At 54.7% G+C, this 25,298-nt stretch overlaps 1 long non-coding RNA gene across 2 annotated transcripts in view; it reads right to left on the bottom strand.

Annotated features, from left to right (window-relative positions):
- Window positions 1-25,298, bottom strand: part of LOC102395036 — a 36,075-nt gene that overhangs the window by 5,886 nt on the left and 4,891 nt on the right. Inside the window, exons 2-4 of one of the 2 annotated variants that reach the window (XR_003102443.2) lie at window positions 21,659-22,980; window positions 21,181-21,319; window positions 20,845-21,090 (exon numbers count right to left, since the gene is read on the bottom strand). This is a non-coding gene — a long non-coding RNA (uncharacterized LOC102395036). Of the gene's footprint in view, window positions 1-10,590; window positions 21,091-21,180; window positions 21,320-21,658; window positions 22,981-25,298 lie in introns of those variants that run through there. The other variant, XR_328143.4, reaches the window with a different exon arrangement.

Raw genomic sequence — 25,298 nt, 5'->3', positions numbered from 1 at the left:
TGGCCATTGCTAGCCACTCAGGTCCTCTGCTGGCATGTGGCCCAGCCCTGGGAGAGGGGTATATGCACTCTGGCTCCCCGAGACCAGGCACTCCTTCTCCAGACCACCTGGGAGGACCCTCAGAGGTTAGGGAGCCCAGCTCCCTTCATTTTATTGAGGCCCAGAGAGACAGCGGGCCTGACCCGAAGTCACACAGCTGGCTCTAGAACTGGATCCTGGGCCTCAGCTCCCCATCCTGTGCCTTGTCTGACACAGGGGTTCCTGAGTCTCATCCCTCTCGTGTCCTCCACGGCCCTGGAGCCCCCTGAGGTGCACATTACCCCACAGTCTGATCTGTGGCTCCATGGTGAGACCGGCTAGCTGTAGAGGGCACAGCCTGACCAAAGGTCCTCCTTGGTCCCCATTCTCTATACAGAAGGGATCAGCCAGGGAATGTGAACTGGGTGCCCATAACATACCAGGTGGGAATGTGAGACGCCCTGCCAGCCACAGTCGGCCACGCGGAAACCCCCAAACCTGCATTTGAGAAAAGATGGCAAGATGCTGTCGACTGCCCTGCCTGCGAGTGCAGAAGTGTGTGAGAGCCTGGGCCCTAGACACGTGGCTCGAATCCCAGCCGATCCTCTCACTGGCTGGGGATCTTGGGTGTGTTGCTCTCCCAGTCTTACCGTCCCCATCTCTCAGCTGGGGGAGTAAGACCCCTTCCACCAGGGATGAGCTCCAGCGTGGAGAGCCAGGGGCCAAGTGGGCCAATCTCCTCCTTCAAGATCTGCCAGCTCCGCCCACCACCTCTCCACCCTTTCTTCCTCTCAGTTCCTACTGGGTCCAGGTTCTAAACCCACTTGGGGTATTCTGGGGGCTCAAGGAGTATAGAGTCTAGAATCTTCAAGAAGGACAGAGAAATCCTTCCTGCAGAGGAAAAGTGGCTGGCCTGGGGGCCCATGGGCCACAGACACCAATGCCAGTCCACACGGCAGTCACGGGATTCTCTCTCCCTGTGTCTGTGAGAATGAGTGTGTGTGTGTGTTTCATAGAGAGGTGTCTGTGTGTATGTGTATGTGTAGCGTCTGCCTTTTGTGGGGACCTGGGGACAGGGAGGGGGTGGCCCTCCAGCCTGGGAGAGCTCCACGAGCCAGGCCCATCCTGCCTCTGGAGCAACCACAGGACCCCAATTTGGGAGCATTGCTGCTGCAGCTGGATTAGAGCTGAGAGCTTCAAACACAGCCCGCCTGGCAACAGGCCTGGAGCCCAAGCTTAAAGGGGCCGCTGAAATTATAAATAGTCACATTCCCAGTGACTCCTCAGTCCTTCCTGGAGCGGGGAATCATTCCACCAGCCCCTTCCCATCTTCCAGTCCAGCCAGCTTTGGGGAGGGAGGACTGGGGCAAGAAGGAGCTGGTACCTGTCAGAAGGGCTGTTTCAAACAAACAGGAGTTCACCTATTAAATGACACACGGGTTTTAGGTTGTAGGGAGCACGGCGTGTGTGCCAAGAGACCCTGCCAGCTAGGACCCTGAGGATACTACCTGAGGAGTCCTCCATGACTGGAGAACTCTTTGGCACTTGAGTGTCAGGCTCAAAAGTGGCTTAAGGGGAGGGGTGGGAATCCACCTCTAGCATCTAGGCAACCGTGCCCACCAGCTGACTTCTCTGGAACTCAGCCTCCCCACACAAGGGGGAAAGGAGGGGGGCAGAGGGGAGACAGAAGGGGAGCAGGTAGGGAAAACCCAGGACCGGCTCTGGGTCAGGCCTCGAGCCAGGTGCTGTCAAGGGTAGGATCACCTCTGGGTCCAGTTCCCAGCTCACAAAACGCATGCCGATGGAGGAAGTCAATTTTGCTGAGTTTGTTAAATGGCTGGTAACCCTGCCCCCAGGTTCCCCTCCCTCCGAGGGCCTCCCTTTTCCATTTGTGAACTAAAGGATGGACAAAGGCAACGGAGGACCCGCCTGGAGGGTCGACCCTGCAGGTTGGGGCTGCCGCACAGATGGGAGATACCCGCCAGATGTGCAGGGACTCAGCTCTGGGGACCACACTGCCAGGACAAGGCCCGTGAGGGTTCAGAACTCAGCTCCGTCTCATTCCACCGGGAGCTCTTAAACTCCCCGAGTTATGCGTGCCTGTAAACTGATTGCCCCACCATTGGTTAACTGATTGATTAAGTGATCCACTGATTACCTGCCCGATCCCAGTGCCTTCCCCATGCCACCCCAGGGGCGCCCCAACATGCTTTTGGAAAGGGGCGTGGTCGGGGCGGGGCAGGGGCGGGGTTCTCGCGGCTTCCCGCCCCCGTCCGCCGGGAGCGGACTTCCTTAATCTAGAGCCGGTGAGGCTCTGCCCTACGCCCGCCGGTTGTCAGGGAAACGACCTCTCCCCTCTGAGCCTTCCAAGGGTTCCCCACCCCCGCCGCCCCGCCCCAACTCATGCGGACCCGAACTGAGGTCCTAGGATGGGAGAAGCTGGGGAGACAGACGGGGTAGAGACACCCAGAGATGGAGAGACAAGGAGACAGAGACAGAGATGCACCCAGCCAGGGAGAGACTCAGGCCGCAGAGATGGAGAAAAGGGAGACACGGGCGAGAAAACACATCCCCGCCCCACCCCAGTCACGGAAGCCGAGAAGGGGAGACAGAGACGGTCACGGCGCGCAGAGACAAGGAGAGAGGCCGTGGGAGAGACAGGGTCAGCAAAAAGTTGCAGGGCGGCGGGGGCGGGGGGGAGGGATGGGAAATGGAGAAAGAACGAGGGCCAGCCAGGGAAAGAAGAGTCGGGAGGGGGCGAACTTGTGAAAATAAATATTTATAAATTGAGAGTTTCTAAATTCTTCCTGCATTTCCCGTAGTAAATTATTCATCTGTGTATCTCCTTCTCTCCTAACTGCTTAGGGAGCTGCGGGGGTGGGGGTGGGGGGGTGCCTTTATGTGCTCCCCCCTCCCCGTCTTCTTCCCCCCACCCTCTTCCCTGCCCCTCCCCCACCTCGTTCCCTCCACCCCCTTCCCCTCCTCCCTAATCTTCTCCTTCCTGCCCCTTCCTTTCCCCCTCCTCCCTCTTCCCTCCTCTCCACTTCCTATTCCCTCTAACCCCTCTCTCGTCCACCACCCCCCACCCTCCTCTCCCCCTCCCTACTCCCGCTTCCCATCTCCCCCCTCCCCTTTCCCGCTCAGGTTGGAGCTGAGCACCGAAGGCAGGCGGGGAGGGGCCGCCGCCCGGAGGTGACCGGCTGCCACGCTCGCGCGTTTCCTCCCTGCCTTAAATAAGAATAATCATCTAAGTCAGCGGGGCTGGGATTAAAAAAACACTCGTCGCTGGCAGTCTGGCACCCCCAACCGGGACCACGGAAATCTTCCTCCGGAGGACTGGGGACACTGGAGATGGGGGGGGCGAGGTAGAAACTGGGCCAAGAGGGAGCTGCGGCCCCAGGAGCCTCCCCCCGACCCCACTCCCCAGCTGGAGCCGGAGGCCCCACTGTTTCCAGAGGACCTGGCTGAGCCTCAGTTTCTTCCTCTGTGGGATGGGGCCAAAGATTTAACTTCCTGTTCTCTGGGGCAAAAAAGTAAAAGTGTTAGTCACTCAGCAGTGCCCGACTCTTTGTGACCCCATGGACTGTAGCCCACCAGGCTCCTCTGTCCATGGAATTCTCCAGGCAAGAATACTGGAGTGGGTAGCCAGTCCCTTCTCAAGGGGAATCTACCCGACCCAGGGATGGAACCCAGGTCACCTGCATTGCAGGCAGATTCTTTACCATCTGAGCCACCAGAGAAACCCCTCTCTAGGGCCCACTGGCTCTCAAATCTGAGAGTCGAGAAGTTTTCAAGGCCCCTCCAACCAATCCCCACAGCTGATCAGGCACAGAGGAGGAACAAGTCTTCAAGTTATGCTGTGAGTTCCTAAAATCAGCCCAGGAACGTGGAAGAGCAGCTCAGTTACAATGGACCACACGGCTCTCCGTCTGTGGCCTTAAGAGCCTCAGTTTCCTCATCTGCAGACTGGGTCAGTGATGTTCCCCTCCTCTTGATGGAGGACAAGATGCTCCCCCTGTGAACTGCTGCACCGCTGCACATGTCAGCAGTTCAGTGGCAGTTGCTCCCGGCTCCGCATCACCTGTGCCCAACCCTCCCGGATTCCCACCTCCGCCTTCATCCTTCCCCCAGCCTCCAGGTCACCTGCACGGAACAGCAGCAGGAAAGGAAGGCAGGCACCTCTTCTCTCCCAGAAAGAAGCGGTCAGAGGAGCCAGGGTAGGTGACAGAGCAGAGCCTGCCCTGCCACCAAGACCACCAAGAAGCCACAGCAGACTTCTGGGGGTTCTTCAGAGATCTGCATCCTTTTTCTCCCTGCCATGCTGCAGGAAGAAGGTGGCCTTCCCTTTCTGGACCAGGAGGCCTGGGTATCAGGTCCTGAGTTTCATTCCTGACCCTGCTATTTTACCTTAGCCTTTGACCTTTTCCCTCTCCGGGGTAAGAGTTCCAAGTTTCCTTTCAGCCCCCACCTGCTTAGGATTTATTACTGCTCTTGACAACTGGTCTGTGACTCCCCAGGTGCCAAGAGCAGTGCTCAGAGCTTCACAGCTCCTTTCATGTCCCCCTCAACCTTGCTCATCTGGGCCCAGTCACTGCTGCACCATTTTACAGATGAGGAAGCTGAGGCTCAGAGTGGGGACTTGCCCCAGGTCGAGTAGCTGGACAGTGACTGATGGAGATTCAGGCTCTGGCGACACAGAGTGGTGTCCTCACCCAGCTCCTTGTGCTACCCACAGGGACATCCTAGGCCAGGTCAGTGCTGCCCAGAGGGAAGGAGGCCCTTAGAGTCAGAGTTGCCCAGCCTGCCCCAGCCTAGTGACCTCAGGCCCGACAGGACCCTCGGAAACACTGGTCTCTGATCTGAAGCCTTCTCTTCCTTCTGTCATTTTCCATGAGCACAGTGAGAGATGCATTGGGAAAATGACCCCCTCTAGATAATTATCTGCCACCTCTACATCCTGTGACTGGTGACACCCTTGCTGGCCTAGAATGGTGGCTTTCAAGCCTTTCATTGACCTTAAGGGGCATTGGGAGGAGGGGGCAAGGAGGGTCAGGGTGGGCTCCTCCTTCTAGTGTGGATCACTTGGGTAAGATTTATTTTGAGAAGGTCTAAGGCACAGCTCTAAATATTCATTGGAAGGACTGATGCTGACGCTGAAGCTCCAATACTTTGGCCACCTGATGCGAAGGTCTGACTCTTTGGAAAAGACCCTGATGCTGGGAAAGATTGAGGGCAGGAGGAGAAGGGGACGACAGAGGATGAGATGGTTGGATGGCATCACTGACTCAATGGACATGAGTTTGAACAAACTCTGGGAGATAGTGAAGGGCGGGGAAGCCTGGCGTGCTGCAGTCCATGGGGTCACAAAGAGTCAGACACAACTGAGCGACTGAACAAGGCACAAGGTTGAGACCTTGTGTAAGACGCGTGTGAAACATCACTTTGAAACCCACTATCGTGAATAATTAGGAGCCATTTCATCTTTTTGAAACCCAGTTTCAAGCCAGTTTGAAACCCACTGTTGTTGGAGCCATTTGGGACAGAAAATTGCAGCTTCCTGAGGTTCCCACACACACACACTTACATATCTTGGCTCTCCCCTGGCTGCCACCCCAAGGGTGAGCAGATAAGCAAAACCACAACTAAGGAGGCCTCTCCCAGGACTTACAGGCCTGCCCAGAATCCTTTATGAGGTCATTGCATTCAGTCATTCAAACAGGCCACCATGTGGGTGGGCAAACTGAGTCTCAGAGACCTTCAGTCATTTGCCAAAGGTCACACAACCAGCACCAGCCCAGCTAGGACACGTGGGCTTCTGACACCGCTTGGCCTCCCCTGAAAAGGCAGCACCGTCACCCAGCACATGTCATTCACTGGCTCTTGGCCCCGTCGTGCTCATGGTCAATGTCAAGCCATCCCCAAGGTTTCTTTGGGCACCAGAAGGACTCATGGATCCTCAGGAACAGATCTGAGGAGCTGCTGACAGAAAGAGCCATGGCCCTGGGCAGAACTGCCCCTGCTGTGGGCACTGCCAGGTCCTTCACATACCCACCCCTCAGCCATGCCCCCCCCCCACTGCTGTGGATGACACAGCACCAGAGCCCTTGTGCCTCTGAGAGGCCCCAGAGGAGGGCTGCCAGGCTTCCAGGAGCCCCTCTTCCTTCTAGCCCTCTCTCTGCCTCACATCTCTTCTGGGCTAGGTTCTGGGACCGCCACCACACTGCCCCCCATCGAGCCAGGTCCTAGTTAGTCCTGAGCTGTGGCCCCTTCCTCCCTAGGGATGGTCTGATGGAAGTAACCTGGGGTTGGCCCACCTTCCACCTTGCTAGACAGACACCCAAACACGTGGGACCACCTGGGTCCAAGCTGGGTCCTGCTGTGAACTTAGGAAGACGCACTGTTTGGAAGGACTGATGCTGAAGCTGAGACGCCAATCCTTTGGCCCCCTGATGCGAAGAACTGAGTCATTGGAAAAGACCCTGGGAAAGATTGAAGGCAGGAGGAGGCGACAACAGAGCATGAGATGCTTGGAGGGCATCATTGACTGGATGGACATGAATTTGAGTAAACTCTGGGAGTTGGTGTTGGACAGGGAAGCCTGGTGTGCTGCAGTCCATGGGGTCACAAAAAGTCAGACACGACTGAGCGACTGAACTGAACTGATTGTTGCTGATGGAGGTGGGAGGCAGGACTGGGGGGCAGAAAACCAGGGCAGAGGGATCAATTGTCCTTCCCACCACCTGAAGGTGCAGCAGGGCAAACTGGGCCGGATCTTGGCCTCTGGGGGTCTGGGAGGTGAGGGAATGAAATCCCTGCTCTCAGGTGTTGAGCAAGCAGAACTCTTTGGGGATAGGAAGTCATCAGCCCCTGCTTCGCTGGTACCAAACCCTGCAGGCTTTGCTCCCCGGAGCTGGAAAAGCAGCTTCCAAAGTGGAAGCAGAGCTGGGGGAGGGGAGTCCCAGGGGAGGCTGTGGGTGAAGGATGGGGGGCCGGGGAGGGGAGGGGAGACTAAAAGCGACTTTCAGTCCCACTCAGGTGACTCACACACCCCACCTTAGTGAGAAAGGTAGAGATTATCATTATCATTAGAAGGGGTGGTTAGAAATGTTTAGAATCTACGGAAGAGGAAGGTCGTGCATGCACACGTTAACCAGAGTTAGTCATCGCTGGCTGATGCTTTTTACTTCCTTGCTTGTAGTTTTCCGTGTTGCTTGAATTTATTTATTTATTTTACAAGAAGAGTGTTTGGGTTTTTTTTCCAGAAACAACAGGGATGGTACTGCTCCCTCCCCGAAAAAAGAAAATTTAAAAATCAACAAGACTAAACTCTACATACCAAGATGCTCTTTCAAAATGATGCATCAGATATGAAAACAGCGAAAGGGGAAAGTGAGAGGCTGATGGTTCTACAACCCGAGCAACCAGAGAACTGGCCCCGGTGAGTCCCAAGAAGGCAAAGATGAGTTTTAGCAACTCCCTTGGGGAGGGACTTCCCTGGTGGTCCAGTGGTTAAGAATTCACCCGCCAGTGCAGGGGGCACGGGTTTGATCCCTGATCTGGGAAGATTCCACATGCCAAGGGACAACTAAGCCTGTGCATTGCAGCTACGGAAGCCTGTGTACCTAGAGCCCATGCTCTGCAACAAGAGAAGCCGCCGCAGTGAGAAGCCTTTGCACCGCAACTTGAGAGTAGCTTCCACTTACTGCAGCTCTCTAGAGCCCTCACACCAACAAAGACCCAGCACGGCCAAAAAAAAATTTTTTTAAAGAAAGCTCTTGGGGAAACATGAGTGCATTTGAGAGGAGCCAGTATAGAAAGGATCCATGAGGTCTCCAGCAAGGAGCTGGGATCTTGGAACCCAGGAGGACTCAGCCCAGTCTGGGACTGTGGCTCAAAGGATGCTCACTGGGCACCACCGGCAAGCGACTCATCCCTCTGGAACTTGGCATTTGCTCTCTGTAAGATGGGCGTGGCAGAGCACCAGCATTAGGACCGGCGTGGCAGAGTCAAGATGGGAGGGGTACCACCCCCTCTTCCTGCCCCCTCTCCTGTGTCCCCTTTGGAAAGCCCCTGGGATGGGAAACCCACTGGGCTCCATTAGCACCTGTTCTTAAAAGCCCCTCCTGACCCTGGAGGCAGCGCTTGCCACTAGAGAGTTGTCAGATGGCTCCTTGCACCTGCCCTCTGACCAAGCAATTCCATTTTTAGGAATTTAAACCACAGAAACACTCACACGGGTGACAAGGGAAAATGCACAGGAAATTGATTGCATCACTGTTTATAACAGCAGAACTTTGGAAAACGCCTAGACACCCGTGGGCACGGGGTGGGGGTCGCTGATTGCATAATGGGAAGGCGCTGCCCATTGGAAGAGCAAAAAGCTGTGACAAACACCTGCCTGCTCCTTCAAGGAGTGAAAAAGAGCAACACATTCTCATCTGTATTTTAACAAGGGCACCTGGCACACACCTTGCTTGTCGACGTGCAGAGTAGCCCTGGAAACTGCGGTTGCCCCAGGAAGGGAGCTGTGGGCTTGGGTAGGAGAGGAAGTGATTCTAGCCTTAAACCCTTTTCTCTTTGATCCAGTTAACTGTGCACATGGGCTGCCTGGGGAAGCCATCCGCTGGCCTTCCTCCCTCTCGGATACTGAGTAGAAACTTCTGGTTATTACCTATCTTCAGTTCTCCTTCTCAGGACCCATCAACCTTGCCATGGAGTGAAGTCATGTGACCAGTGCTGGCCAATGAGTTGTGGGAAGAAGTGATGTGATGCTCCTTCCTGTCTCAGTGACCTAGACATGGAGGTGCCACGAGACAAAGGCAGCCTGGCCCACTGAGTTTGTATTTGTCTTTTTAATAGTCTTGTTTGTTTATTTTTGGCTGTGCTGGATCTTCACTGCGGGGAGGGCTTTCTTTAGTTGCGGCAAGTGGGGGCTACCCTAGTGGCGGTGCGTGGACTCCTTGTTACAGGGGCTTCTCTCGTTGCAGCTCCTGGGTTCGAGGTACACAGGCTTAGTAGTCGTGGCACACAAGGCTTACTGGCTCTGCAGCATGGGGCATCTTCCTGGGATCAGGGATCAAATCCATGACTCCTACGTGGGCAGGTGGATTCTTTACCACCGAGCCACCAGGGAAGCCCCCACCCTGAGCTTTCACGTGGAGGGTGGTTGCCATGGACAATCCCCTGGACTCATGACAGGCTTTTGTTGTGCAAAACAAACTTTCGCTATGTTGAGACACTTCAATGTGGGGCTCATTTGTTACTGCAGCACAACCTAGCCTGGCTAACTGATACAGATTTGGAAAACCGCATTCTGGTTCAAGGGATATCAGAGACTTCAGACAGGTCCCTTGACTCCTCCAGGCCTCAGTTTCCCTATGTGTGTAGTGAGGCAAGTAGGCTTTTCTCCTCTGACTAGGTCCTGTGCTGCTCATTTTCTCAAACCCCAAAGGCCTGAGGAATATCTGCCAATACTAAGTGCCGCTGGTCCAGAGTGCTCACTGGACACTGGCTGGGCCCTCTTGGGGGCATCACGGAATCCTCACGGTAGCCCCAGGAGGGAGGGACTATCTTCACCCCCATTTCCTCGGGAGGAAACTGAGGCTCAAGGAGGTGAGATCACTTGCCCAGAAACACCAGCATCTATGATTCTTACCTGCTGTGATGACAATTACCATCTGATATTTTAATTTATCTCTTATAAACACAACTTAAAAGAAGCCCAGTATTGACCACTTGGGAGAGCTTAGAATAAGAATTTTTTTTTTTTTAATTTACCATCTTAACCATTTGAAACTACACAGTTCAGTGGCATAAGTCCATTCATATTCTTGGGCAACCATCACCACCATCCATCTCCCGAACTTATGTTTTTTTGGCCACGCCACATGGCATGCAGGATCTTAGTTGCCCGACCAGAGACGGAACCCATGCCCCCTTCAGTGGAAGTTCGGATTCTTAACCACTGGACTGCCAGGGAATTCCCAGAACTCCTTTTACCTTGCCAAACTCTGTACCTATTAGACATTAACTAACTCCCTATTTCCCTCTCTCCCCAGGCTTGGCACCCACCACTCCCTGTGAGCTTACCCATTCTAGGAACCTAATATAAGTGCAGTCATACAATATTTGTCCTCTGGTGTCTGGCTTATTTCACTTAGCATAATGTCCTCCAGGTTCACCTCAAGTGAAGTGAGTGTCAGAATGGCCTTCCTTTCCAAGGCTGAACGATGTTCCATTATATGTATGCACCACATTTGGTTCATCTGTTCATCTGTTGACGGACACTTGGCTTGTTTCCACCTCTTGGCTGTTGTGACTAATATGCTGCAGTGACCACGGAATATATACCTGTTGGAGGCCTTGATTCAATTCTTTGGGTTATATACCCAAAAATGGAATTGCTAGATCATAGGGTAATTCTATTTTTAATTTTTTGAGGAGCCATCATACTGTTTTCCATAGTGGCTGGACCATTTTACATTCCCACCAACAGTACACATGCTTCCAATTTCTCCACATCCTCACCCACACCTGTTATTTTCTGAGTTTTGATAGTAGCCATTCCAGTAGGTGTTAGGTGGGGTGGTATCTCATTGTGCTTTTGATTTACATTTCCCTGATGGTCACCGAGGGAATAGGATTTTTTAAATATTTATGTATTTGGCTCCTCTGGGTCTTAGTTACAGCACATAGGATTTTCATTGCAGCATTTGGCATCTTTAGTTGAGGCTTGCAAACGCTTAGTTGAGGCATGTGGGATCTAGCCCCCCTGACCAGGGATCGAACCGGAGTCCCCTGAATCAGGAGCATGGAGTCTTGGCCACTGGACCAGTAGGGAAGTCCTGGGAATAGGATTTTTTTAAATGCCACAGGTGTGATCCCCTGGACCTGCTTCCAGAGGAGGAAGCAGGGGGCAGAGATGCTGCTCTGGTCCTGGGGATACTTTGTGCTCTGCTGTGCTTGGTCGCTCAGTTGTGTCTGACTCTTTGCGACCCCATGGACTGTAGCCTGCCAGGCTCCTCTGTCCATGGGTATTCTCTAGGCAAAGAATACTGGAGTAGGTTGCCATGCCCCCTTCCAGGGGAATCTTCCCAACCCAGGGATCAAACCCAGGTCTCCCACATTGCAGGTGGCTTCTTTACCATCTGAGCCACCAGGGAAGCCTGGGAATGCTCTAGCCATATTTCAAAGTCCTTGAATCCCAAACAGATGAATGGGGCTGTGGTCTCCTGGGACTTGCGCCCCAATGACCTGTCCACCCACGCTGGGGTCCCAACTTCTCCAGAAGCTCAGCCTCTGATGTTGCAACCTCTACTTCCCTACTGGGCCTGAGCAGGGACTGAGCTGGGCCTTTCCAGCCCTGGCTGACCTGGTGACACAGAGTCCCCACCCACGCCTGGGACACAGCAGAGAGGAGGCAGTGGCTGAGAGGTTGGGGGGAGGGTGCGGTCATCTGCATGTCCCTTGTCCTTCTGTGTCCAAACTAGGGCAGCTTTGTGTTGGGGACAAGGGTAGAGACTCTGGAGCCAGCATACTCAGAGTTCCATCTTTGCTATTCGCCAGCCATGTGACCTCAGATAAACCACTTCCCTCCTCAACCTTCACTTTTCTCCTCTGTAGAATGGCTGAAATGGTGCTTGCATGCATGCCTACATACTTAAGTCTCTCAGTTGTGTCTGACTCTTTGCAAGCTCATGGACTGTAGCCAGGCTCCTCTGTCCATGGGCTGCTCCAGGCAAGAACACTGGAAAGGGTAGCCAGTGCTTGGCACATAGTAAGTGCTCACTAAACACTTTCCTTAATAACCAACATTGCCATCATCCTCATTATTATCCACATCCAGAAGGACGATCAGGTCCCGCCTGTGCCAAACAGTCCCTGGCTCCACTGCCAGCAGGAGAATATCCACCACCGTCTCATGGACTGGTGAGCACTGCTGGCACCGGCCCCTGCCGACCTCTCCCACCTCCTCTTCCCCTCGCTCAGCACACTGCAGTCACCTGGGCTGTCTCCTGTCCCTCAAACACCCGGCCCTCCTTTCTGCCACTGGCCCTTTGCACATACCTTTCCTCCTGCCTAAAATGTACTTCCCTCACTCCAGTCCACTCCCATCCCTCCCACAGCAAACGCCCAAAGAGCTCAGTCTCGTGTCAAACTTTCTTCCCTCAAAGATGTCTTCCTGGGACTTCCCTGGTTGGTCCAGTGGATAAGAATCTGCCTGCCAAGGCAGGGGACACGGGTTCGATCCCGGGTCTGGGAAGATTCCACAGGCAGTGGAACCATTAAGCCCGGTGCCCTGCAGCTACTGAAGCCTGCTTGCCCTGGAGCCTGTGCTCTGCAACAAGAGAAGCCCCTGCAATGAGAAGCTCACGCACCAAGACAAACAGCAGCCTGTGCTCACTGCAACTAGAGACAGGCCTCGGCGACAAAGACCCACTGCAGCCAAAAATAAACAAATAATTTAAAAAGATGTCTTCCCGGACATCCCCACCTGCGGTCCACATGGGAATGGTTGGCCTTCATGGCTCCGTACGCTCCCCCACCCCCATACCACTTCTCTTGGTCCTAAAATGTGAAATTATTTAAGGAATGTCAGCCTCCCCACGAGAGCTCTATGAGGCCAGGATCACCCCTGTTTTGCTCCCCATTATTGCCCAAGCACCAAGGACAGGGTTGACCCAGGGCCCCCCTCCACCCCAGATATTCGTCAAATTGAAGTATCAGCTTCCAGAATCTCCCTGATTTGGGAACCTCAGAGGCTTTTCAACAAGACAATGCATTACCTACATAACTACATAAGCCTTAGGTTTCGTACCTTTGTTAAGACTTTTGCACTCAACGAATGAACAAATCTGAGAAAACCCTCTGCTACATCCTGTGTCCTAATTTTTCAGCTCAGAAAAATATGGTCATTGCACTCAGAGCAGCTGCTCACAATTCCTGCTGTGCCTCCTCGAAGCCCAGCCTCCGGCCACCCCTTCCTCAGAACATGCGGGAGGCCTGCGGCTGCTCCGAGGGTCACCCCTTGCTTGGGGATAAATGCCAACGATGAGTAATGGCGGGTTGCTGAGGGAGGTACAGACGCGAATTCAGCCCAGTCAGCAAGATCGGCGGGAGCCAAGGTGGCCCCTTGCCTGGGGTTAGGGCCTGATTCAGCTGGTCCACACACAGCAGCCTCCCCCCTCCAACCCCGCCCAACCAGCTGGGGAGTAAGAGTGTGGACCCCAAGGGGGCCACGGGGCAAGCCCGTGCATTCATCCTCTCCCTTGTCTATTTCAACAGTCCAGAGACTACTGTGTGCTTGGCCCAGTCTGGGGGAGGCCCTAGTGAGACCCAGGGCTCACCCTCTCCCCACGCTCACAGGCTCTCTGAGCTTAGTTCCTATGTGCATGCGAGCTCAGCTGCTCAATCGTGTCCTACTCTTTGTGACCCCACCGACTGTAGCCCACCAGGCTCCTCTGTCTGTGGGATTCTCCAGGCAAGAATACTGGAGCGGGCTACCATTTCCTACTCCAGGGAATGGAACCAGAGTCTCTTGTGTCTCCTGCATTGGCAGGCGGATTCTTGATCACAGCGCCACCTGGGAAGCCGGTGGGAGGCCCTAAAGAATGCTTCGGAGGGTCCCAGGGGAAGAGGTATTCAGAAAGGGGCAATGTCCAGGGCCATTCAAAATGGTTCTCAATGAAAGAATTTTCTTGACAGGCTGCAGGAAACAGTTACTTTAGTACCACTGGTATGATGACTGGGGTTGGGGCCAGTTCAGGGGAGGTGACACCTTGAGGCCTGGAAGAAGGGTGGACTGTCCCAAAACACAAACCAGTGGGGGAGGACTTAGGACACGGGGTCATCATCGTCTGGTTGGGCTCCGTGGACATGGAGGGTGAGCCTCAGGGTGAATAAGATCTGTCGAGAGCGAAGGACCTGAGCCTGGAAAAGGAGCCTGGCCTGGGCGGGGGCCCCAAGATGTTCGTGAACATCAGGAACGTCCTGGAGAGAACCCTCCACTTTTTAGGTTCCCCCAGGGTTCACGTTCCTGAGGGATAGATGATGGAGACAGAATGAAACAGACAAGCAACTGGTTGGGATGTAGGAGGTGGCAAAGGCAAGGGGAAGACGCTGGTCAGGGAGGACTCCTGCAGGGAGCAGGGTTGGGGGGGAAGGGATGGGCCCAGGGGGTATCTGGGGGAAACTCCAGGAGAGATGGCCCAGGAGACTCCAGGGCAGGGTGAACTTGAGAGACTGGAAAAGAGTAGGGGTGGGGTGGGGGGTTGGGGATGGACCTAGAGGAGGGGTGGGAGGTGAAGGAGGGATGGGAGCTGTGACGCTCAGGCGCATATACACAAGCTGAGCTTCTCCAGAGAGCTGTGCATGGTCCTGGTTTCCTTCCCAGAATTCCCAGGCTCACCCATCAGGCAACAGGCTACGCCCCATCCCCCGGTAACCACAGTCCTCATCTATGCGGGGCCTTGGGGGGGCTCAGCCTTTTTGGATCCTCACAACTGCCTGTGGGGTGTCCCGCCCTCCATTCTGCTGCTGAAACCGCAGAGATTTTCGCTGGAAAGGGGAGCAGGTTTCTGGGTGGGGATGGAGAAGGCAGGAGGCCTACACTGCAGGGAGATGGAAACCCTCAGGGAAATTCACACTCCAGCTGCTCGCCAGCCTGAGGACAGGCGCTCTCAGCTGTCACATCGACACACACACATGCATGCTGACACGCACGTGTGTACATGGACACGCGCACAATCCCACCCTCACACTGAGACGCACACACTGGCAAACAGATAAACACCCACGATGACACACACAGAGACCAACACACTGTCACACTGCACACGCACACACACACAATTGCCTCTCCAGTTGGTCTGAGCTATCTGCTCCAGAATGGCCATCTCTTTAGGTTGGAGCCTCCTCTGGGAAATCTTTGCATCTTCATATGATCCTCCAGGCTGCCCCCCAGCTGCCATTGTCGCCTAAAGTCCTGAGGACTCAGAAAAGATTCCTTTAAAACTCACACTTCAGATTTTAGGCTGAAACAATATTTCGGAAATTCGAGTCTTCAGGCTCGTTCTGATGTGGGCTTGTGTTACCAGGCAGGCGGGGACAGGTAGGATGCTGAGGACCCTGTAAGAGGAGCTAGGGTTGGAGAGCAGGGGTTGTTGAGGAGGGGTTAGTCTGGGCAGATTCCACACCCGCCCCACCCTCCATGGCTGGAAGCAAACTCCACAAAGCAAGAGCTGGCCAAGTGCTGACTGGGTCAAGGAATGGCTCTGAGAATCCCATCCACCCCCCACTACTCACTCTGCAATCCTCCCCACGGGACTGTGAGCCTCAATTTCCCCATATGTGCAATGGGTGTGATCCACCTTTTAGGGCTAATGCGAAGAGTTAAATGACACCCATATACCTATAAAGTTAAAAGCCCTGGAAGCCCAAGAAAATTAAGTTGTGGGGGGCGCGGGTGGGATGGTAAAAACTCGCAGCAGTGGCCTCTCAGGTGTAACAGGGCTGAAAATAACCGGCATTTTCCTTTTCTCTGCGGCTGAAGCCGCGCTTCCCATAGGACCGAGCCTGCTTATCAGTAGCAAAGCCGCTCTCTCTGCCAGAAGGTGACTGTGGGGCTCGGCTCCCCCCTCCAGCCTTCAGCCCGATTCCCAGGGAGAACAGTGAATTCCCTCCTCCTGGTTCAGCTTTCTACACCGCCCCCCCAAACCCCCAAACAATTTTGCATATATTTAAATCTTCTCTGCTGTTTCTAGGCTTGAGCTGCCCCCCACCCACCGCCCCCGAAAAAGGGAGAAAGAAATTACAAAAGCCCGTCATTTGTCTCCATCCCCGCACCCCATCTATCAGGGCCGCCGAGCCCGTCGCCTCGAATGATGCGCGCGCCCGAACGGCGCTTTAATGGGGCGCCGCGTGTGACTGTGCAGCCGGCCAGCATTTGCATACATATTAAACGGAGCAGTAAAAAATGCAGACATGCAAACCATTTGGACGGGCTCCTCGGCGAGCCTGCCAGGAAATCAATCTTCTGGTTTCTTAAAGGAAACCTGCTCGGGAGGAGGTGGTGAAGCCTCCAAGCCCGCCGGCCCTGGGAGGGGGGCGGCCAGCATCTGTCCATCTGTCTGCGGAGGCCAGTCGGTTGTTCAAGTCCTTCCCAGCCACGGACTTGATGGAGGCCACGGACTTGGTGGAGCTCCGACAGGGAGCCAGGGGGGCCAGGGGACCAGAAGGCATCATCAATCGGTTTGAGAGTGGGTCCTGGCTGGACCGGCTGTGTGCCCTGGAGTAAGAGGCTTGCCCTCTCTGAGCTCTGCTCAGCCAGTGATAGTGATAATTTAGTGCAGTGCCTCCCCCACCCACAGGGGATGCTGGAGATTTTCCCCTCAATTCATGGCTCTGGGGCTTAATGACTAACCCAAGGTGGCCCATCTCCTCTATGAAGAGCCCGGATCCCAAACCAGGTGTGGAAGAGATCCCCTAAGAGCACAGATTCTGGAGGTCTGAGTTCCAAGTCAGGCTCCACTCCTTACAAGCTGTGTGACCTTGAGCAAATGCATCAACCTCTCTGTTTTCTTTTTTTAGAAAAAGTGTGTGTGTGGGGGGGGACCAATATACTTCCTTCTTAGGTGTATTGTTGGAATAAAGTAGGTCAGCCATTGTCTGGCTCACAGTAGGACTTAGCTGCAGAGCAGAGTGTAGGAAGGTCCTTGGTATACTGGTGTGGTTTTTCAGGTGAAAATTCCTCACTATGCCTGCATGGCTTGGCGGCCGCTTGTCCTACGAGCCTCCTCATCTCTAAACGCCGTGTTTGATTCTCACAGAACTCCTAGCTCACACAGACCGCCCACCCTGCCCTCTGCAGAGATGGGGTCCCAGGGGCTCCACTGCCCATTCCAGACAGATGTGGCCAAGACGGCACCTCTGAGGGCTCTGAGACCATTATCTGCTGGCAAATTGGGCAAAGCCCAGGGCCCCGGCAGGGGACACCCTGAGCCAGCCCCAAGCAGACTGAATGTCTGTGGGACCAGAAAAGGCAAGTGGCCCAGAGTCTCCGCAGAACCAGAGCGGTCCTGCTGCTCCACCCACCCTCTCTCTGAATCCCGCTTTACAGATGAGGAAGCTGAGGCTCGGAAAGAGGTGCATGGCCACAAACTTGAAGGTAGTGGAACCCGGGTTGAACTGGGTCTGAATGATGGCAAGGACCACCTCCCCAGAGGCCACTTGTAAATAACAGTCAACAGAAGGAGCTCTTTCTGCATTGTAAGAATGCTGCTGTCCCTAAAGAAGGTGTGTGCTTGTGGAGAAAGACCAGTTTTGTGGGCTCAACATGCTATTCAGAACTCACGAAGCTTCTTCCTTGAAGGGAATTCGAGGAAGGAGTGGACTGGTTTTTTGTTTGTTTTCTTTTGGCTGTACTGAGCCTTCACTGCCCTGTGGCGGGTAGGACCTTAGTTCAGTGTAGGATCTTAATTCCCCTACAGGGGTTCAAACCCATGTCCCCTGCACTGGAAGGCAGAGTCATTACCACGGGACCGTCAAGGAAGTCCCAGGAATGGGTGGCTTTTGAGAACCAGCTTGAGTGTGGTGGGTGTTCATCCATTTCCTCCACACTCCTGGAGGGGACCAGTGTCCCCAGGACAGGCTGAGTACTGGACAGTGCTGGGACAGTGATGGGGATGGTGGGTGCACCCAGCCCGATGAGAGCCGCCCTTCTCTCTGAGACCCTAGCCCTGAGTGAAGAGCCAGGTTCGGGGCAGGAGAGGCCCGGCCTTCAGGTGGGAGAGAGTCTCTGGGAATCAAAGCTTCCCATCTGAGTGGCAAAGTGGCCTCCACACGGTGCTGAGTTGTAGCCTGCTACCATGGGAACAAAAAAGTCTGAATCCAGGGTGTGGCCCAGTTGGATGGTGGCGCCTGCCTGTGTGACCTTGGGCAAAAGCCTTACCCTCTCTGGGCCAGAGTGGCTGAGCTGACTGCACTCCTCTCTCTCTTTGGAAGATCCTCCTTTTCACCCCGGCCTCTAGGCTCTCAGGGGCCTCTGTCCCTCTACCTCTCGCTGCAGGCCCCAGAGGACAGGCCGCCCCCACTGCCTGGCAGGCAGCGGGTGGAGGAAGCCGGCAGGGCGGGAAAAGGCAGGAGGGGCAGGAGTTACAGGAACCGGCTGGGCCTGGGCGATTGCTCAACTGGGGAGCCTGGCCCGGCCCGGCCTCCACAGGCCCCTACTTTCAACAGCCCTCCCTCCTAGCTCTGCATTGCAAACATTCCTCGCCAACCTCGGCTGCTGCAGCCCCGGAAGGGGGAACTGCCGCAGACACAGCACGAGGCCGCCAGAAACACTTAACCCCTTCCTCGCTTCCAGGCAGAGCCCACAGGCCGGAGGATGGGGCTGGGCCTGGGTTCCCAGACTCCGGCGTGACCCGCTCAGTTGCACCGCCGGCAGCCCCGGTGGGCCACAGGTTAGCAACCTGGATCAACAGGCCGTCAGTGGGATCACAGAGTGACTACTCAAGGACTTACTGGGCAAACGTTTCCAGAGTGTTCACTGGGTGCCCAGCACTGCATCTGGTATAAACAGGAAAATCCAATGGCGGGCACCCACAGAGCCCACCTTCTACTGGGGGGTGGAGTGCGGATCAGATAAACAGGCTTTTTTTTTTTAGCTCATGACAGTGATGAGTGTGCTACAAAGGAAAAGTACAGAGTGAGCCTGACTGTGAACTGAAGTCGCTCAATTAGGCAGGGAGGGCTTCCTGGAAGAAGTGACATTTAGCAAGCAACAAGAAAAAGAGAAGGAGAGTGTGTCAGGCAGAAGGGTGTGAGGCTCCCGAGAGGGGAGTTTTCATGGTTCAGTCTATGTGCCTGGAGGGCATAGGGTGCGGGGTCGAGAGCCCCTAGGTGGGAGAGCTAGGCCTTTGCCAGATCCCAAAATGTTTGGGGTCACTTTCAAGGTTGGATTGTCTTCTAAGGGCAGTGAGAAGCCATGGAAAACCTTTACCTGGGGAATGACATGGTCAAGTTCAGTCTTAGGCACTAAGAATCCCATAGCTGAGAAATGAAACCAGCACGGGTTTCAGATACAGATCAAATATATGCGAAGACCAGAATACCTACAACTTACCAAAGTGCCACCAACAGGAGACATTTCAAATGGCAGCCTGGCAGCTGGGCCTGGCACCTGGTTCTCCTGGGGCCCAGGGGCCACTCTGAGCCCTGCCATCCCCAGTCCAGCTGGAGGCAGCCAGCTGAGGGGGCTCCTCCTCCCAGGACAGGATCCACCCCTCCCCCATCCCAGACGCCATTCTGCAGACAGCTGGAGCTTCATAAATGCAGCAATTTGTGTTGAAGTTGGGAGGGGCTGAGAAACATCCAGGCCCACAGACTCCTCACTTCAGAGGCAGCAAGGGCTGGCCCTGGCTTCTACTGGGGGCCCAAACGCAGCTGGGCCTTGGGCCGGAGCTGGGGATGCTTGGGCACAGAGAGGCCGAGGGGGCACGTGTCCAAGATGCCCACAGCACGTGTCCAGAGAGGAGGCCAGCACACTCAGCCTGTCCATGTCCTTGGCACCTCAAGATCTCTGTGGACCGCCCCCTACCAACTAAAGCCCCTTCCTCTCCCCACCTTTCATGGGACCTCACAGAGGCTGAAAGAAACAGAGGTTCAAATCCAGGAGACTAGGAACTATTCAGAAAGGAGCAGTCACTAAACCTAGCTGATGGACTGCTCCACTCCTGCAGAGCTTGAAGGCATGAGTCAGGGGACAAAGTTAAGTTGGTAGGAAACTTCTGTATTGTTTTCGCTGTAGCTGAGTTTCCTTTTCTTTTTTCTTCTTCTTTTTAAAAATGAAGTGCTACTTAGATCATCAATATACCAGAGATGAAAATGGAGCTCTCTTGATTGGAAAGGAAGCAGGTGGCCTGGGACTTCCCCATGCACATCTACATAAGCTCTGTGTCCTCCTGGGAAACCCCAGGTTCCTAGGGTGGGCAGGCAGGCCCAGCCTGAGACTTTAGGGATGGGGAAACTGAGGGCCTGGGAGGCGGAGACACTTGTCTGGAGTCATACAGCCCTGAAGGATGGAGTCAAGGGCTGTCAGGCCGGCCTGAGCCAAAGACCTTCCACCAGGCCAGGCCCAGGCTGCGGGTCAGGAACTTGTATCCCCACTCTGGTTTCTGAGCATCTCTAAGCCTGGCCTGTTGGTTGGGGCAGCAAACTGAGCCAGAGCTCCCCAAATCCCACCTCAGCGGGGTGAGATTTCCGAGGGGAAAACACGCCCAGGACGCTCCCTCTGTTGAAATCATGCTGGGACAGGACAGGAAAGGGCTGGGCCAGCTCCATGCCCACACATGCCCCCAGCAGAAGCAAGGGCTGAGCTCCTTCCAGCCCCTGGGGTCGCCCATACAGGGGTCCCCAGCAGCAGCGACTATCTGTTCTGTGGCTCTGGGTCCATGCTCAGTCACAGGGCAAAGATCTTTCCAGGCAATGGCACTTCTACGAAGGTTCTTTGAACCTAGGGTGCCACCACCTTGGTGATCCACCATCAGCTTTGCCAGGATAAAGCATTCCAGAACCTTCTGAAGCCTTATCATAACCGGAGGAGTTGGCCATTATCACCCCATTTCACAGACGGGAGACAGGGCCGTGAAGTTACTTGCCTGGTCACAGAGTTAATAACGGACATGGTGACTTGAGCAACCAGGTGCCTGCTCCTCACCACTAGGCCACCACCAGAGATGGGACCCTTTTTCCCAGCATGAGACTGGGGCAAAGCCAAAGACCCCTCGGCTTACCCTGACTCCTCGTGTTCTTTGTATTTTAGAATTTTACCTGTTATTTTATTTATGGCTGCGCTGGGTCTTCATTGCTGCGTGATCTTCACTGCGGCAACAATGCGCTGCTCTGCCGTGGTGTGGGCTTCTCCCTGCGGTGGCTTTTGTTGCAGAGCACAGCCTCTAAGGGGTGTGGGCTTCATACCTCAGTTGCAGCACGTGGGCTCAGTAGTTGCGGTGCATGGGGCTTAGTTGCTCTGCGGCATGTGAGATCTTCCCAGACCAGGGATCCAATTCGTGCCCCCTACAGTGGAGGGTCAATTCTTAACCACTGGACCACCAGGGAAGTCCCCCTCATATTGCTAATGCACACAAAATAAATATTTCCTCTCACCTATTTACTGTATCTTTGGCATTTATCCATCCTGAGTTTACACCCCACTTCAGTCTTCCCCGACATGGGTTCACACGGGTCATGGAATTTTCCTCTGTGTCTCCAGGAGGCAAAGCTACTTGTGTCCTTGTAGCCATCACTGCCAAAACAAACAAAAATCTCATTTTATACATTTCATAAAAATGAGTGGCCTAACTTGGAAATATTGTGGAGCCGTCTCCTTGGGGACGTGGATTGCACCGTGCCATGATGCTGTTGAGGCAGCAGGCATGGGGTGAGGGCTCAACAAATGGGCCCGGATGATTGTTATTGCTGCTGTTCATGGGGGCTGGTGTAGCTGCTAATTCCTAGTCTTTTCCTCCTTCACATCACAGGTTAGCAGGGTCACTTCTCAAAGTTACTAACTGGCACTAAATGGTAAGAAGCCAGTTGTGAGAATGAGGCAAGTTATCTGTCCTTGCGCTGGAGAGATGGTTACCATGGTAGTCGGCCTGCAAGATGGTCTCCAGACGATTTCCACCCACTTCAGCCCTTCCCGCAATGAAGAGGGCTGCCCCCACGGGGCCAGGAGGACAGTGTGGAAAGGACCACACGCGCATTCCAAGGCACCGGGGCTTCAGTCTTTCTTGCTGGCATCCATCTAGGGGAAGCCATATAGTGAGAAAACTCAAGCAGCTCTGTGGAGGACTCCATGGGGCAAGAAACCAAGGCCTCCTGCCAACAGCCAGCCGTGAGCACACCATCTCGGAAGCCAATCTCGCAGCCCCAGTCAGATGAGAGCAGCCCCAGCTGATGTTTGGGCTGCAACTTCAGTGGAGACCACAGACTGGACCAGCCAGTTATGTTGTTCAGTTGCTGAGTCACGTCTGACTCTTTGCAACCCCATGGACTGCAGCACGGCAGGCTTCCCCTGCCCTTCAGTATCTCCCAGAGTTTGCTCAAACTCATGTCCATTGAATTGGCGATGCCATCCAACCATTTCATCCTCTGTCGCCCCCTTCTCCTCCTGCTCAGTTACGGCACTTCTGAATTCCTGAGCCACAGACCCTTTGAGATAATAAATACCTATTGTTTTAAAGCGCTAAGTTAGGAGTGATTTGTTACACAGCAGTAGGTAACTGATACAGAAACAGAGACCTTTAATTATGAGGGCTCTTCCTTGAGTGGGTCCCCAAAGTGTGTTCCTTGGAATATTGACCCCAGGCTATAACCCCGGGAAAACCACAGTGTGTCAAGCAATGGCAGATTGTGGGCTTTCATCTCTTATTTAAGATTCCCAGTACACCCTGGCATATTCAAGCAGACCCCTCTGGGCAAGGAGGCTGTTCCTCTAGAGTCTTGGTGGAACTCTGACATCACAGCTTCTTTGAGAAATACAGCTGAACCGCCACGGGAATAGGCTCTTACTGCACATTAGACAATTGCATCCAATATAAAAACAAAAACACTTCCAGCTGGATATTCAGAGTGTGGCCGATGGTGTCCTATACAAAGACAAGATGGCCGGCCTCTCTGAGCTCCTCTTCAGGCTGAGGGGGCTGGTTTGCCCTGGGTCCCCTCTGGTCCCATCAGTGGTGCTGGTCAGGGCTCTGGGCCCATGTTTGGCCGTGAACCTCAGTGTATCTGGGAACCGCTGGGGCTTCAGATTTTGGTTCCTGCCCTCTGCAGCGCCAGCTCTCATCGCTCCGAAGCAATGGCCTTGAGCTCCCAGCCCTCATGTTTGCCACATCCTCAATGACAATGCCTCAGAGTCGGATCCTTCTCGGCAGGAACACAACCATGGTCTTAAAACACGCACCACTGGAAAATAACGTTTGATATAGAAAAAAAAAAAAAAAATCATTTCGCAGGCAACTTTTTCAGAGCAAATCCACCCCCTTCAGTGAGGAAAAGCTGTGCTCAGAAAACCACATTCTTTCAAACCCCTGGGGCTGCGTGGGGGTGGGAACAGAGATCTTTCTACACGCTAGGAGGCAGAGGCCTTTTCTTCTGTTGAAAACGTAATTTTACCCTCATGTTGCTTCATCTTTCCCTGCATGGCCTTTCGGGGGGCTCGCGGGCCTTTCTGGAGCCACCGCTTCCAGACACCAAGCGGCCTGCCCTCTTCCCTCAGACCTGAGGCCTCGGTGTGAGGCCCTGGCTGTCCCCCGCCCCGGCCTCCCCTGGGAGCCCTGCCTAGGCCTGCTCCGGCAGAACCTGCACTGGGACAAGGTTCCCAGGTGATTCCAGGCACATGAAAGATGGGGAGTGCCCAGCTGCACCCCAGAACCGCCATCTCAAGGCGCCCTCTGCCTGCCCGCTAATGGGCCGCCGAGCCCGCCTTCCTCACCCGGCTTCCAGGCTCCCATCACAGACGGCTTCTCAGAAGCCGCACTTCCGGACCCCCATCTCCATGTGCACGCTGCCCACCCCTGCATCACGCTCTCATCATGTTTGAAATCCAGCGAGAGGGCCACACACAGGGTGGGAAGTCAGGACCCCTGAACAAGCGGTAATGGCAACAAAGACTCCCAGCCTTTACAGAGCACTGCCAACTGAGGAAGGAAGCAGTGAGACCTAGAGGTTCAGAGAGGGAAAGCCACCACCCCAAGATCACACAGCTGGCAAGTGGTAGAGTCAGAGCCACCAAGCTCTCCCCCGACACCCTGCGGCACGAAGCCTTCCCTGTGAGAAAACGGGAGGGGCTGCAGGGAATATCAAGGGTTGCACCCCCCACCCCAACTTAGCCCAGTGTTTCCCACTCTGGGGCTCCTTGGGGGACCCCCTGAGGCTTTCTGCAGCAGTGGTGGTGGGTGGGGGGGGGGCGGTTCTGTGCTCTTTTGAAATCCTTGATGGTCACTACACCTTGACCAAGGGCCAGGCCACCACGGGGTCCATACAGCATTGCCTTTGTTTGCTTTGGATGGGATTTTATCAACCCACCATGCTGGTTCAGACTCTCCGGACCAATGGGAGTTGCAAGGCATTGGCATGGATGCCCTTGATTATTCTGAACTGAGGAAGCTTCTAGTACTTAACAAAGGCAGCTTTCTTGTTGGGCCAACATGGGCCTCGAGACAGATAAGAACAGGAGGAGCTTTTCTGGTGGGAATGGAGAGAGGAATTAGCTTAGAAATTTGAGTTACTGAGGGGAGGGGATTTGTCACCAGGCTTTTCGGCAGCGGCAGGCGCTTTCTTCTGTTTTCTCTAAATCAAAGCTGGTGCTGCTCCACTCCCACCCAGCCCTGCGTTGGTGGAGGCGGAGGAAGCCCCGATGGGCAGGGCTGAGCCATCCAGGCTCACTGCCCAGGTCTTCACGAGATGCCCTCCTGCCACGCTCTCCATGGAAGCAGACCTTGAAGACGACGGGTCCTGTTCACGGGAAGCCAGCCACAGACAAACCTTGAGTTCCTTGCAGAAACCTGCAGCAAGTTGGGCGTGGGCTTCTGTGTGCAGTTTCCATGCCGCCCTGCACCTTTCTCCCCATCTCGGCTTGTCCGAGTGCACATGTGGAGCTGGAGTGGTGCCTCCTTTGCTCCTCCCAGGCAGACCCTTCCCCTCCGCCCCCCACCTCCACCCCACACCCACAGGAGGTGCCAGGCCCTGGAGGTTCTGGTCAGGAGCGCTCAGAGGTTAACGGCGGCCGGCGGCTCTAAAGTCCGAAGGATACAGGTGGGTTGTGATCAGTCTGAGCAACTGACAACTTCACTTCACAGCCCCAGCCACGCGCTTCCTCTGTCTGGAGAAACCCTATTGGAGTGGGGACCCCAGGTTCTTGACCACTGGAAGCTGACCTTCCAGGAGAGACTTGAAGTCACCTTTGGATGGAGCAGGGAAGGGCACCGTCACTTCTTTAAAAATGATTCCCGTGGGTCTGAGTAGCAGGAACTGGAGCCCCCTGTCCAGAGACCCGGTGACCATGGACTAGAAAATCACAGTGAAGGACAAGCCAGCTGGGCTTCAAATATGACTCAGTTCAGTTCAGTCACTCAGTTGTGTCTAAGTCTTTGCAACCCCATGAACTGCAGCACGCCAGGCCTCCCTGTCCATCACCAACTCCCGGAGTTCACTCAGACTCACATCCATCGAGTCAGTGATGCCATCCAGCCATCTCATCCTCTGTCGTCATCCCCTTCTCC

The sequence above is a fragment of the Bubalus bubalis genome, chromosome 12, assembly GCF_019923935.1.
Source record: "Bubalus bubalis isolate 160015118507 breed Murrah chromosome 12, NDDB_SH_1, whole genome shotgun sequence".
Lineage (NCBI taxonomy): Eukaryota > Metazoa > Chordata > Mammalia > Artiodactyla > Bovidae > Bubalus > Bubalus bubalis.
Note: the sequence above shows the minus strand (reverse complement) of the source record. Positions and strands in the feature narration are given on the sequence as shown.